The sequence below is a fragment of the Gossypium hirsutum genome, chromosome A07 (genome assembly GCF_007990345.1).
Source record: "Gossypium hirsutum isolate 1008001.06 chromosome A07, Gossypium_hirsutum_v2.1, whole genome shotgun sequence".
NCBI classification, from domain to species: Eukaryota; Viridiplantae; Streptophyta; class Magnoliopsida; order Malvales; family Malvaceae; genus Gossypium; species Gossypium hirsutum.
Genome location: NC_053430.1, coordinates 6,540,233 through 6,555,035, shown reverse-complemented (window position 1 = coordinate 6,555,035; position 14,803 = coordinate 6,540,233). Strand labels below are relative to the sequence as shown.

Below are 14,803 nucleotides of genomic sequence, written 5' to 3'. Positions count from 1 at the left end.
CTGGAATTTTGAAACTTGAAAAGTAAAGAGATTAAATTCTTAAAAATAAAAAGTATTAAACTAAATTTCAAATTTATGAAAAAGTACAAAAACTTATGACATATTTTAAATTAAAAACATATTTTTGATGTTTTTGCTAAAAATGCTTTTGAAAATTATAAAAGTAAAAAGATGAAGATTTTGAATTTAATTGACTTCAATTTTTTTATTATAATTTTTAAATTCATCACTCATTTTATTTTATTATATTAGTAACATTTTCTTAAGCATAGTAACTTTATTATTTATCAACAATTATTTTATTTGATTGGTTTTGTTTATTTAAATTAATTTGATTTTTTACTAGAAAGATAAGAGTTTCATTAATAAAATAAAAGAACTTAAGGAGGAGAGGATATTTAAACTCAAGCCAATAAATTTATTTCATACATTCGAATCTAAAATCATACTCGTCAGTCGGTCCACATAGTGAAATGTCAAAAAGCAAAAGAGACTCAAGGAAATTGGTATCATTCTCCCACATAGTGAAATTGTGTGTGAATATAAGAACAATCCTGAGCAATTATATAAATTCGGATAAATCATTAGTTAGACCTATCAAGGCATACCAAACTTTAAGACAATCGGTCTCAACAAGCACATTATCAAAACCGTGCGATGGTAACCATGACAGAGCCTTCCTGGCAGCCATGACCTCCGCAATACTACGGTCCATCCATTGCAGCCAGTAACCTGAAAACCCTCGAACAATAGCGGCCCAACTAGTTGCATTCTCATTATCGACAGTGGCAGCGTCAACATTACACTTAATCTGACCAAACAGTGGCTTTGACCAACCGAAATCAACAGCTGGAGATAATGGTGCATCTACCTGCACTCTATCTAACGGGTAGACATCCACTCCTATAGATGACAATCCGCAAAATAAAACATTTGGGTGGCTGAAACATGGTAACTGAGTATATGAGATATTAACAACTGCCAGCTGACAAACATCACGTGCAAACTAACACCCCAAAAGTACATGCACAAAATCCTCGTATTGGCCACAACAAACACAGTCAACAAATTAACTCCCCTATGTAACAAATTCGCATTACAAGGGACAAAACCACGTAAGCAATGCCACACAAATTTCTGTTCTTTCGAAGGTAGTAAACGAGTTCACCGCGAGTTTATAACCAGAGCTCACCATGTACCTACTACCAACCTTAATGAAATTCCATAGTTGACAGTTGGGATGCTAATGAAGACTAATTAGAATACATAATACCCGCTATGCATATATGGAGATAAAAGCCCCTCCACGTGATTCATGTCCCATGAGCTATCATTACCGCACACTAGTTCATTCACCGTCATATCCTTTAAGCCTTGAAGTGGTATCGAATCAAAATAAAAATTATCTTCATCACAAATCCATGGTCTTTGAACCCTACCACCTTATTACTCGTTTCCACACGCCATCTAATTCTCTTGACAAGCAACTACATAGCAGCATGAATACTCTTCCAAATAAAGGAAGATTATTACCTTCGTAACCACTGTTTGGAATGCTGGGATATATTCCTCTTAGTGTAATATTTTCGTCTATATATATACTTGTATTTTTTGAATAAGTTAATTTAATAAAATATCCATTAGTTTATTTTTTCTGTCACCCAATTATGAAAAATTAAAAAATGGTCACTCAATTATTGTCACTAATTGGCTAACAGTGGCAGCTTTTAAAAATGATATAATAGCAACTTTAACCCTCAACATTTATAAATTATGTCAATTTAGTCTTAATTCTAAAAAAAATTAACCCTCAATATTTACACATAATATAATTTAGTCTCTTTTTTTTTACAGTTATGCCAATTTTAAAAGTAATTATTGTTAGCTAGATGGTGATAAAAAAATTTAAATAATCAAATAACTATTTTATAACTTTTTATAATTAACTGAATTAAAAAAATTATTGGATAACTAGTAATATAATTTACCCTAAAAACAAACCAATTTTTGAGAGCATGCGAATGCCAATAGTGCTGGTATATGTTTTTCTAAACTAAAATTTTTGTAATAAAAAAGCTACAATAACCCATTTGTTATGAATATATGTAGCCCACTACACTTGGCATTCGAGGCCTTAACATATGCAATATATAACCAATGTTAGGCTAAAATTCAATGCACTTTGACGAAACCATTTTTTTTAAACGGGTTGACTTTATATTTTGAAAAAAAATGAAAATTGGGAGTCGCCACCAATCCCTTTTTTGTTTAGGTGTGATCGGATCACCTAAAAATTTGGTCATTTTAATAAAACATTTTGATTTACTAAAATAATGATTTTAGTCTACGCAATTTGAGAAAACGGGTTCGGGAATCGGTTACGTATGAGGAAGGATTAGCACCCTCGTAACGCCCAAAATTGGTACCTAATTGATTAATTAATGTCTTAATGTCGAAATTTTAAAACTTGAATAAAATTTAGAATACGATCCTTTTTTATGTTAATCTATACGAAGAATTTGCTTGAGTAAATCGAAATGGATTCTAAAGATCTTCTTGTCCCGAAGTAATAAAATGCCGCATCCAGTACATTAGGACACAACATTTCAGACCTTCGAGAATAAGTTGGTCTTTTGATTTACAAAACTCATGTGTTGTAATTTTAAAAGGTTATTCGGTCATGTGGATCAAACGAGAAAAATCGAAACCCAGTACGTTAGGGCACGGTCTCTCAAATTTCCAAATACAGAACATTGCCTTACTTTGAAATTTTTTTCGTTTCTTAAAAATTTTATCAAACGTAAGTTTAAAACGACATGAGTTATTTTGAAGCATAATACAAAGATAACCAATTATAATTAAACATAGTTCATGGGGAATAATGATGCGATGATATCAAACAACTATACAAGTCAAGAATATGTGATAAATAAATGATATAATAATACTAATATATATACTGTAGTAGCCCAAATTTGACCGGGTTGAAAACAGAATAAAAGAATTAAATAAATAAGTATTTATTTATTTAAAATGTCCATTTAAAAGTCCATATACAGAGCCCAAAAAAATTAACCCGTAGGCCCAATATTTAAAACCTTCAAAACCAAATCCCACTAACCGTGTACCCAAATGCACCCGTAGCCCAAACCTAAACCAGACCCATTACAGCAGACCCAAACAGACCCACCTAATACCAATAAACTCGAAGGCCCAAACAGCAGGGGCCCAAATGACTTTCAGATAGGGTTAGAAACCCTAGCTCTCTTTCTCCTCAAGCCGCAAAGGATTCTGGAAGCTTCAGGCGCCTCAAACGTCATGTCCAATAAGCGCCCTTTCGTTTCACGAAACTCCAGAACTTTCGGGGAGCGTCTGTTGGCCTCATGTCAAGGCTCTACCAGCGCCACGACTTTCTCCTTGACCTCAGCTACTGGATGTCGCGCCACCACCGGCGCGCAAACAACGCCGAGATCGTCACCATCATCAGCACACCACGCCTCAGTCTTGTCTCGCCACCGAGATCCTCGCGCTCACCTTCAAACAAAGGAAAGAAATCGCGACAGACAAAGAACAAATATGGAAAGAAAGAACACAATATACAGATTAAACAAATATGGAAAGAAATCAAGGATTTCTTTCCAAAATATGTAATAGACTGAGGTTATAAAGCCTTTTTCTTTGATCTATAAAGAGATACACACACACAGAAAAGGATGATTGTACACCAAATATTTTTTTGCAATAAGACATCAGAAAGATTTCACAAAGAAAGCAAAGGTGATTTGTTTTTTATTTTTCTTTTTCAAAATATTTGCATTTTATACATATAAAAATATTAAAAATAGATAAAAAATGGAATACCTTTTGATGCGGGGTAAACGATGAGGTTTTTTGGCTTCCGGCCGCCATATGTGACGGCATTGACAGTGGCGCGTAAGCGCGTGCAGCCCATTGGACGGAGGCACGATGGCACTCCGAGAACTCACCCCAGGCTCTCGTTCAGAGGATTTTTCCTCTTTTATTTTAGACAGAGTAAAAAATGATTTTAAAGCTTTAAATTTGGCTTATATAGCCTAGATAAAACGGTGCCCTTTTGGTCTAATTCAATAAGCATGAAACGACGTCGTTTCAAGACTCAGAATCCGCGTGTTGACCCGATTACCCGGGGAGGATCCGCGTGTTTTCGTAAAGTGGGTTAATCACTCAATTGGTCCTCCCACCTTTTTAATATTTATAATTTCATTTTATTTATTTTTAATTTAGCTCTAATGTTTTAGTTTTGTTTCAATTTAGTCCTCACAATGATTTTAAAACCGTATTAGGGGAAACTGTGTCGTTTTGGGATTAGGGTAAATAGCCCAGTGAGTCCTTCTTTTTTAATGCGCATTTCAATCAGGCCCAGAATTTTTATTATTTCACGAATTAACCCCCAAATTTCTTAATTGAATCCAATTTTAGTCCTTTTAAAAAAAAACGTTAGTTATATTGTTTTATTTGTATTATTTTTAACATTATATATACATTCATAAATTTCATTATATGTTGTATTTTTTTATTTTTTTATTTATTTGTTACATTATTACTATTATTATATATATACCATATTATATTTCATTATAATTATTTATATTTTATTACATACTATATCTTATTATATAACATTCCTTATAATATTTATTTTTCTTATATATTCTTTTATATATATTTTATTATGTATATATATTTTTACTAATTATGCTACCATACTTTTATATGCAAAATACTTATTATATTATTATTATTATTTTATATTTCCTTATTTTATTCATATTATATTATTATACATAACTTATTTTAAGCATTTTTTTAAAATTTATATTTTAGGTATATTTTATCAATAATTACTTACCTTATATTACATTTTAATATACATTAATACTTTCACATATATTGAACATATCATTTATATATTAAATACTGTTTTGTGATTATTATTAAAGGTCATATTTTAGAATTGACATGTATGTTGATATTATTTTAAGAATGTTTATGTTAAATTGTATATCATGCATCATTTTTTATTAATATGTTTAAATATATGTTGAATTACCTGTTTATGTGTTTTTACCTATTCTTCTTAAATATATATATTGTTTTTTTATATTTTACTTATTTAAAATTTGCCATGTTTTATTTCTTATATATATATGTTAGTTAATGTATGATATTTATGCTATTGTGCTTTTATTTACCTATTATTATAACATGTTATCTCGTATATGCTCCTTCATGCATCGGTTTTAAAAACAAGACACTAAAGTTTTCAAAAAATAAAGGCAATGCTTAGTGTTTGGAAGCTTCGAGAAAAATAGTGCCTTAACTTACTGGGTTGCAATTTTCCTTGTTGAGTTAAAATAATCAAGCACCCTTCTAAGTTTTTAAGGTTTTCAAAATGCAAGCAACTATCTTGGAATTTCAAAGCGTTGTGTCCTAACTTACTGGATATGACGTTTCGTTGTTTCGAGATAGGGATTTCCAAAAGGACTAACTTAGTGTCAAATGTCTTTAAAATATTGTGTCCTAACTTATTGGATGTAATATTTTAATTCATTTGATACAAGTGAACCTTAATTTTCAAAGTAAAAAAATATTTAAAAAAAAGATTGCATCTTAAATTTTTTAAATTTCCGACATTAAAGACATTTTGATAATCAATTAGGTACCAATTTTTGGGCGTTACGAGGGTGCTAACCCTTCCTCGTACGTAACTGGCTCCCGAACCCATTTTCTGATTTCGTAGACCAAAACTAGTGATTTTTAAACAAAATGTTTTAAAAGGTGATCCAATCACACCTAAAAAGGTTGGTGGCGACTCCCGTTTTCATTTTTCTTAAAGTCGATTCCTATTTTCTAAAACACGATTTAAAAATGGTTTCGACATATACTATAATAGCCATAATAATCTTAACAAACAAATTACAATAATAATACATGAATTAAATATTCACAAAGCACACCATTTTAAGAGATCGACATTAATAATTGCAAAAGAATGAAACAAAATAATATATACGAATAATTTCGAAATGAATAACAACAAATGGAAAAATTACAAAGAAAGAATATAAAAAGGGTTTTCAAATGGATAATGTATAAGAACCTAAAAATAAATAGTATATAAAAATTTTAAAATGAATTACATACAAAATAATTTAGGTTAAATACTATAAATGAGAATTTTGAAGAGATAATATACGAAATAATCTAAAATAAAGAATACATAAAAATATTTTGAGATAAATAATATATGGAAGGTTTAAAGCCAATAATAACAAAAATGGATTTTAGGATTAGCATATGAAATAGCATAACTAAATAGCATATAAAACTTTAAAATAGATAATACATATAAAATAGTTTAAAACAAAAGATATATATATATATATATATGAAGACCAAAATAAGTAATGTACATCATAACTTAAAAATAAATAATATATATAAAATTTAAAGTTGGCAATAGTTTAAAATACATGATATGTGGAAACACTTAAAATGAATAACAATAAAACAATCTAAAAACGATCAGCAAGATGGTTTAATGATATATATAAGAATTTAACAAATGAAATATAAAATCACTTAAAATGAACTGATGTATATAACAAAAGAATGAACAGTAAAAAAGGAAAATAAAATAAAAAATAAAGATTAAAGAAATAATGAACATGTAAACAAGTAATTAAATAGATAAATAAATAAATAAATTAGAACAAATAGGCTAAATCAGAACTTAAACGAAACTAAAAAGATAGACTGAAATTAAAATGAAATTTAATATCTTAAATAATAATAAATGAGACCATAAAAGGGATTAAATTGAAGGTTAAACAAAATTAGAGTATAACTCATAATAAATAAATGAAATAGGGACTAAAATTAAATATGTGCGATAAAATGAGGACTGATCGGGAAATTATTCCCTAAATTTTCTGCGCACTATTTTCCGCAGGACTAAAATGAATTAGACACAAAAAAAAAACCTGGGGCAAAATTAAAAAAAAAAAAGAAGGAAAAGATCAAATTGACAATCGCAAAAGAGCAGAGAGATCAAAGTGGCAAATAACCCAATGATCTGAAACGCGGGGACCCCCTGGAGTGGGTCGGGTCACGCACGGATGGCCTGATACGGCACCGTTTTAGCGCCGGTTTCCTCGTTGCAAAACGATGCTGTTTTTGCTTTGCTATTTAAACCAGCTTTAAAAAAAATTTATCCTTATTCCTTTTTCTTAAAAAAAAAAAAACAGAAACACTCCTCTTTTCCCCCATTTATGCGAACCTTAAAGAAACCAAACCCTAGCCGCCATGTAGCCACCGCATACGGTGGTCGACGGGGGTGGTCTTCTCGTTCTTTACCCCGTTTAGATCCATATCCGAGGATTTAATGCTTCCAACCATGAAGAGTCAAAAAGAAAGTCACCCCTTTTTGTTGGATTCGATTTTAACGGAGAAGAACTCCGATGATACCAACGATTCAAGGCTCGGGTAAGTGACTTTCTTTCATCCCTTTCCTCCTATTTCCTTTTATAAATGATTTCTATAATAGCAAAACCAGAGAAAACTTACTAGAAAGAGTTGCGAAATATTAAATTGAATTAAAAAAAGAATCACCTCTTTGCTTTGAATTTTTGATTGATATTCTGTAAAAAAAAAAGAGTCCTCATTACATTTTGTTCTTGTGGCTATATAGCCGAAAATAATGTTCATTGTTTGCCTCTATTGCCCTTTGCGTGTGATTGTCTCCATTGTTCCCTTTTTGGTTTGTTTGCAGGTCGGGGAAAGTCAACGAAAGGGGGGCTTCCGTTTTGGTGCAACGAGACAGGGGGAGCCAACCCTCGAGCGGTGTTTGCGCTTAGGAAGCACGTGGCTGGTAGAAGGGAGGCACGACGCTAGGGCTGGCTAAGGTTTCTGCCTCTACTAAAACCGTTTGGGCCTATCGGGCCATCAGTATTTTGGGTTTGTAACCGGGTAGCGGGCCTGTTTTGTTTGTAAACGGACTTTTAATTATTTTTAGATTTTGGTTTTTTTATTGATTTGGGCTCGGTTTGTAATTGGACTGTTGTTATTAAGGCCGGGTCAAATTTGGGCATTTACAGACTTAGATACCCCAATAAGATTCCCAAATGTCAATGCTGGTTAAGTAAAGACAAATTGGGTTCATAATGGAACTTCGTACCATTTGAAACCTTTCCATTCCCCATCCTCATTAGTACAAAATGCAATAAACAGGATTCTTCTACCCCCTTAAAAACTAGGACCTAAGGGGGGCCTCCATCACAGGTCCACAATATCATCACATGCACGGACAATCAAATAATTTTCATTTTTTCTACTATGAAAGTTAAAAAGTCAAAATTACATTAGACCCTTAAATAAATCTTAATATTATTTTTTTTCGATTCAAACTTGAAATATTATTTAAAAATGTTAAATTTTTTATCTTTTTATTCAATAATTTTTTTTAATATGTGATTTTACAGTATCTAATATCTGAACTAAATTATATTAAAATCAAATTCAAATCCAATCAAACATTTAAATAAAGGGTAAAACTTTTTTTACACTATGTTCTTCCTTTTCAATACTCAAATTCGAAATTTTATTTAAAGCCGTCCGACTATTTACTCCTCAATTCAATAATTATTAGTACAATCACATCATTTTACCTTTTATATGTTAAGACTTTTCACATGCAATGAATGACATTGACCCACTTTGGCAATCCACCATTCGTCCTAGAAAGATTGAAGTGGATCATTACTATTTATATGATTTGGAAGTTATCCTTGTCCTATTTTAACCTGTTCTACCATTTTGATGTATTATTTTGCAAGTCTTGTATTATTGGTTGAAGACACAACTCACTAATTTAATTGTTGTACATTTAATTTTGAAGTGTAAAATTTTAAACATCATACTTTTTTTGGCCAATAAACATCATACCTTTAAATGTTAAAAATCCCTTAATTTTCGTGTTTTAAAATGACATTAAAATTTTTTAAATATTTCTAAAAATTACAAAAAAATTAATTTGTTCAATCTTTTCCACTTCACTTTTCAATATGATAAGTCAATGCATTTTACATTTAAAATTACCAAGGTTTGGAAGCATAGATGTACAAGTGCTTGCTAAAATCCCTGAGGAGATTTTTTTTTTGTTATAATTTTGGGATCAATAAAATAGTTGAGTTTCCGATTGTAATTATTTAGTACAGTTGATTAGTTTTATTTATACACCAAAAGAAAATTACCAATGTTTGTAATTTTATCTGTTTGTATAAAATTTATATATAGATAAATTAAATTGCTAACTTTTTTAGTAAAAGTACTAATTTGTTTCTAAGCCTATAATATAGGGACCTGTAAAGAAATTTAACCTTTACTAAAAAAAAGATGGAACTTCAGTTTTCCATTTGAGTATCTTTGAGTCTTAAACACAAATTACAACAGTGCTTTAAAATTTGAAACCAATTGCCATAAATTGAAGGGTCATGTTCTTAGATTAATTGAATTGCTTGATTTTTTTGGGATTTTTTTGGGATGATATATAATTTGTTCAAAATTTATCTATTTGTATTTCGTTAGTATCTTCGTATTAATATTATTAGCTTGTACTGATGTGACACTATTAGTCAATCCGACGGTACCACGTAAGATAAATAGATAAATTTATGTTATTTTACCATCTTAATTTTAGATTTTGATAAATAACTCAATGCTTGAACAAATGTATGAGTAAAAATCCTTAGACAAACATCTAAAAAATGCTACATCATATGTTTAAATTCAAAAGGCATCACCAGCTCATCACCTTCAAACCTTGGCTTCATCAACTCATTCGCTATATATGGCATTTAAAAACTTTCCATTAAAGATTGTGCAAATTGTTGTCTTTGAGAAAGATTTAGTTGCCTAGAAATTTATTATTAAGGGTTTAGTTCGGATTAAACCTAAATATTTCACTCTGACTCAAAATATGTAATTAAGATTTTGTTCGAATTCGTTCATATTTGTAAATAGCTAGTCTAATTCATTTAGATCCGTTTTTACTATTTTTTCTATTCTATTATGTTTTAATTTAATATTTTTATTTTTATTAAATTTTAAGAATAGACAACTTAACATATTTTTTTAATGTTTACATTATAATATTACATTTTATGTATGCGTGTAAGTCCAATCATCATATTTCATGTTCTATTCATGTAAATCACGCCATATTTAATTAAAATTCAGGGCTTGAATGAGATTAATTAAGACTTGAATTCCAATTTTTTAAGTATAAAGACTAAATCACAGATTTTATCAAACTATAGGGACTAATACAGTTTTTAACCTTATACATAATCTCTTTCTTTATTGTAAATATTTCTATTAGCAATGCACGATTTTCATTTATAACATTAAATATTATGAATTACGATCAAATCACATTAAACTATAAAATCAAAACTATTTTTTGAAAGGCAAAATCAAAACTAAATTTTTTGGTCAAGATTTTGATTTTGGGTCCACGAAATTCTTCTGAGCAATTAGTTGTGGTAAAAATATCATAGAGGTCTTTATATTAGGAGTTAGATTGTATTTTGTCCCCTTTACTAAAAAGTAGGCAAATTAGTCTGTGTACATTAGACCAAAGAGTAAATTGGTTCTTTCTATTGGAAGTTCCATCCATTTGTAATAGTGTGGTTAACTGAACAACCAAATAGTAACACGTGGCTTGCCATGTGTACTTCATCTTGACATATAGGGACCAAATTTTAACAGCGGAAAGGATGGAATTTTTAATAAAAAGATTAGTTGTTCTTTGATCTAATATATATTGACTAATTTATCTATCTTTTTTAGTGGAGGACACAAAATTTTATCCAACTTTTAGTACAATGGCCTCTATGATACTTTTACAAATTAATTGTAAAGTTAAGACAAAATTATCTTAAACTTTTTTTTTTAAAGAAAAACATAAAATCGATAGAAGGATCCAAATGTTACTATCAAAAGAGAAGCCTTGTGACCAAAGAACTCAAATCTAAATTTGTTTTGAATAAGTCAATTATAATGTTATTGAATTCGCAAATGGTGAAATGGCCAAAGATTACCCTTCTTACAATGTTTTCTCTATCTAGAAAATCAAATAATGGGGCCTCACTTTATTTTATTTTTTCAAGAATTATCACGTTTTGTTGAAAAAAAGTTAAAATGATAAAAATATCTACATAATTTTTTATAATTTTATTATAGGTTTATATTTAATGTATAATTTCAATAAAGTTACATAATCACTATGAACTACTAGTTTCTAGTATTATAATCAGGGGTAAAGCTAGAAAATTTTCTAGGGGTCGAAATTAAATTAGAATTTTTATGATAGTAAAAATGTAATTTTATAATTTTAATAGCTTATATCTTTATAATTTTTAAATGATTAAATCAATTTTTTATCATTTTAAGGGGGCTAAAGTGTAATTTTACCTTTACTAATATAAAATTTTTAAATTTTTAAAGGGGCCTAAATGAAAATTTTTCCATTTAGAGGGGCGGGACCCTGTCAAACCCCTAGCTACACCCCTGATTACAATATCTAAAGCAAAAAAAAAAAAACTTTAATATATTTTAGAAATTTTATCACTGTGTAAAATTATGTACTTAGAATACAAATATTAATTTTAAAATAACATATAATAAATAATGAAATGCAATATTTGAAATTAATTACTAATAATACATAGAATAGGTACAATATTAAAATTAAAAAAATAGATTAAATTGTGAGTAAAATAGATTTGAAATTAATTATGACTACCAAGTGAGTGATTTTTTTTTTAAATTTCAAAATGTCACAATAACTAATTTAACAAAAAAAATTTAACAGTGTTAACAATTAGACCTAAATTTTAAAATATAAAAAATAAAGAGACTAAATACAAATATAAAGATTAAATTTCGAAAAATATAGAAACTATAAGCACATTTTAACCTTAATTATTATTATAAGACTAAAAGAAAGTCAAACCGAATCTTTATTAGTACTCATTCCTTGTTCTTCAAGTTGTTTTGTTACTTCTAGTTCAAGAATGACATCATTGGTGGCTTTTCTAAATTCAACTAATTTTAAATTAAGTCAAAAAAGATATTATATATAAATGGATATATAATAATATTTATACACTTTAAAAGCTGATGATGTGACATTATTTTATTAATATTTAAAAATTATATATTTTAAGATAATTTTAAAATAAATTATTCCCATAAATAAATTATTTAAATGTTGTATTTAATCACATTTGCTTATAAAATTTTGAATTTTTATTTTTAAACTTATATACAAGTTAGAAGGTATCTAAGTTTTGGAACACAAGAAAATTTTTTTTAAAGAGTGTTTGGATCAGTGTCAATTGGTAGTAGTATTGGCTACATGGTAAAATTATCATGTTTAGATCGGCAAATTTTGGCAACAAATATATTTCTTTAGTTGGTTGAAATACTTGTCAACTCATTCTTGATATCCAAACTACTTTTAGCAAGAGATCTTGAAGATTTGTTTGGATTAGATAGAAGCAATATCACCCCTTATCTTATGGATTGGATCGACTCAAGATCATTGAAGGAAAGATATCAAATTGATTGAAGACTTATTTTGTGAAATTCCGAAGATATTATATGAGTTGTTTATCTTATTTATTTTCAGGGATAATTAATTACAACAGAATAAATATGCTAACAAGTCTCGTTCACTTATATATTATTAGAACTTGTGTAAGTATTGTACTGATTGAAAGCACTTTACTTTGTTTATATTGTAATAATCAAGTGTTCGACTTGGTTAAAGTTCTAAATTTTCAAGAAGAAAAATTTAGAGGAAAGATATTTAAATCTTAAATACAAAAGTGGAAAGTTAAAAATGGTGAGTATTAGATGTTGAAATCAATTATTGTACGATGTACTAAGATAACAAATATTCTCTCTAAATAGGGTTCCGTAGATGTAAAGAGCCCATACTGCGTAAACATCTATTATATTATTTATTTTTCTGCATCTTTGAATATTGATGCCAAAAGTAGTTGACATTGGTATCGAATTACTTCTAGCATTGCTAAATTCTACCTTCAAATATCAATTTGAATTCAACACAACACATTAATAAATAGTTTGAATTTGATTAGTCTATTAACACGTGAAAAAGAAAAACAAACAAAACAACTTCACCTAAATTTTTTTGACTACAAAATTTGTTAAGAAATAAGACGCAACAATGAAGGTTCTAAAAAATTGGATTTATTGTCAACAGTCAAGTAATCTGATGGGAGCATAAATATTGGAACTTATTTGGTTATTAATTTTACTGCTTTCTAATGCGTTGTGTTGTGTGTGATTTACATTGATTTTTTAAATATTATATTTTTTAATTATAATAATTAGTGCAATATAATATTTTTAATTGAATATAATAATTAAAATATTTTTAACATATTTAAAATATAATATTATTTTATTTTATGTAATTAAAGCAGGGTAATATGATTTAAGATAATGACTAATTAACATAATTAATTCTATTAGTAATTAAGTGATAATTAATATGTTTAGAATTTTATTCAAGTAATAACTCTATTTGACATCAAGAAAATTAACACAACTTTTGTTTATGTCAAAAAAAATTATCTAACAATTGTAAATTATAATTATAATTATTACAATTTTTTTCCCTATTTTTTATGCTTAGAGCTCTATTTTAAAATTAGCACAACTTTTTTAACTAATAATTGTAATTTAAAATTTAATTATTTTTAAATGTGTAATTATGACAAAGATGGTTTTGTGTGCTCTGATTCATTATTGATACAGGAGCACTTCCAAAGTGTTTCAAAGAGGGGAAAGGTTATCTTGATGTAGGCCTGCTTCTGGCCTAGATCAGCCTAAGTTAAATGGAGCATCTACTATCCTGATTAAAAAATTAAACATGAAACTTCATACACCTTAAGATTCATAGGACGAAAATAGTATTTTTGAGGTCTTTATACTCTTTATGTCTAGCATTGAATAGACCAGGTATTCACCCTATCAATATTTCAAATCAATGATGGGTTCGATTCAGATCTTGCCTAAACGGCACCTGAATCGGATCGAACCATTTGTCAAGCTATTATTCTCTTGTTTTGTTCCTTCAAAGTAATGGAGTAAGACATCGATTTCTTAAAAAGATTAATTCTTTTGATCGCATGATAGACTTCCCTAAAAAACATTGGCGCACGTGTAAACAAGGTGCTCTACCAACTAAGCTATAGCACTTGTGTTTGTGATACATATTTTATCATATTATGTAGATAATTTCTTGTCAAGATCAATATTACATGATCCAATCGGTTTGATTGGTATTACTTAGAAGTAATATTGGATTTATAATCCATTGATGTAATAGGTCCCTTTTCTTTTGCTTTATGATTCCTTATTGTAATAGGCTAATTTTGACCTGGGCCCCAAAAAATAATAACCGAAGCCCAAGGGGGCAATCGGTCGAAAACAGTCAAAAAGGGCCAAATCGAAAGACAATCATTAAATTGTGGCCAAATCAAAAAGATGGAGAAAGCCAAGGAGTTACCAAAATTTATTGACTTGGTAAAAGGCTAAAAATAGGAAGATATGAATTTTATTTTGTTTTATTTATTTAGATATTATTTTTATTTTATTTTATTATTAAATTAGTTAGGCTATTTCTAATAAACCCCATGTATATAAATAGGGGTATTTTGTTCTTTGAAAG

General features: G+C 28.6%; 2 long non-coding RNA genes across 2 annotated transcripts; one reads left to right on the top strand and one right to left on the bottom strand.

The window, feature by feature from the left end:
* Positions 1–3,004: 3,004 nt before the first annotated feature.
* Positions 3,005–4,555, bottom strand: LOC107926322 (uncharacterized). The gene is made up of 2 exons (XR_001692188.2): positions 3,862–4,555; positions 3,005–3,534 (listed from the first exon to the last, which is right to left on the bottom strand). It is a non-coding gene; the product is annotated as an uncharacterized lncRNA (long non-coding RNA).
* A 2,310-nt stretch (positions 4,556–6,865) lies between these two features.
* Positions 6,866–8,202, top strand: LOC107926149 (uncharacterized). Its single transcript, XR_001692159.2, has 2 exons — positions 6,866–7,524; positions 7,811–8,202. It is a non-coding gene; the product is annotated as an uncharacterized lncRNA (long non-coding RNA).
* The last annotated feature ends 6,601 nt before the right edge of the window (positions 8,203–14,803 follow it).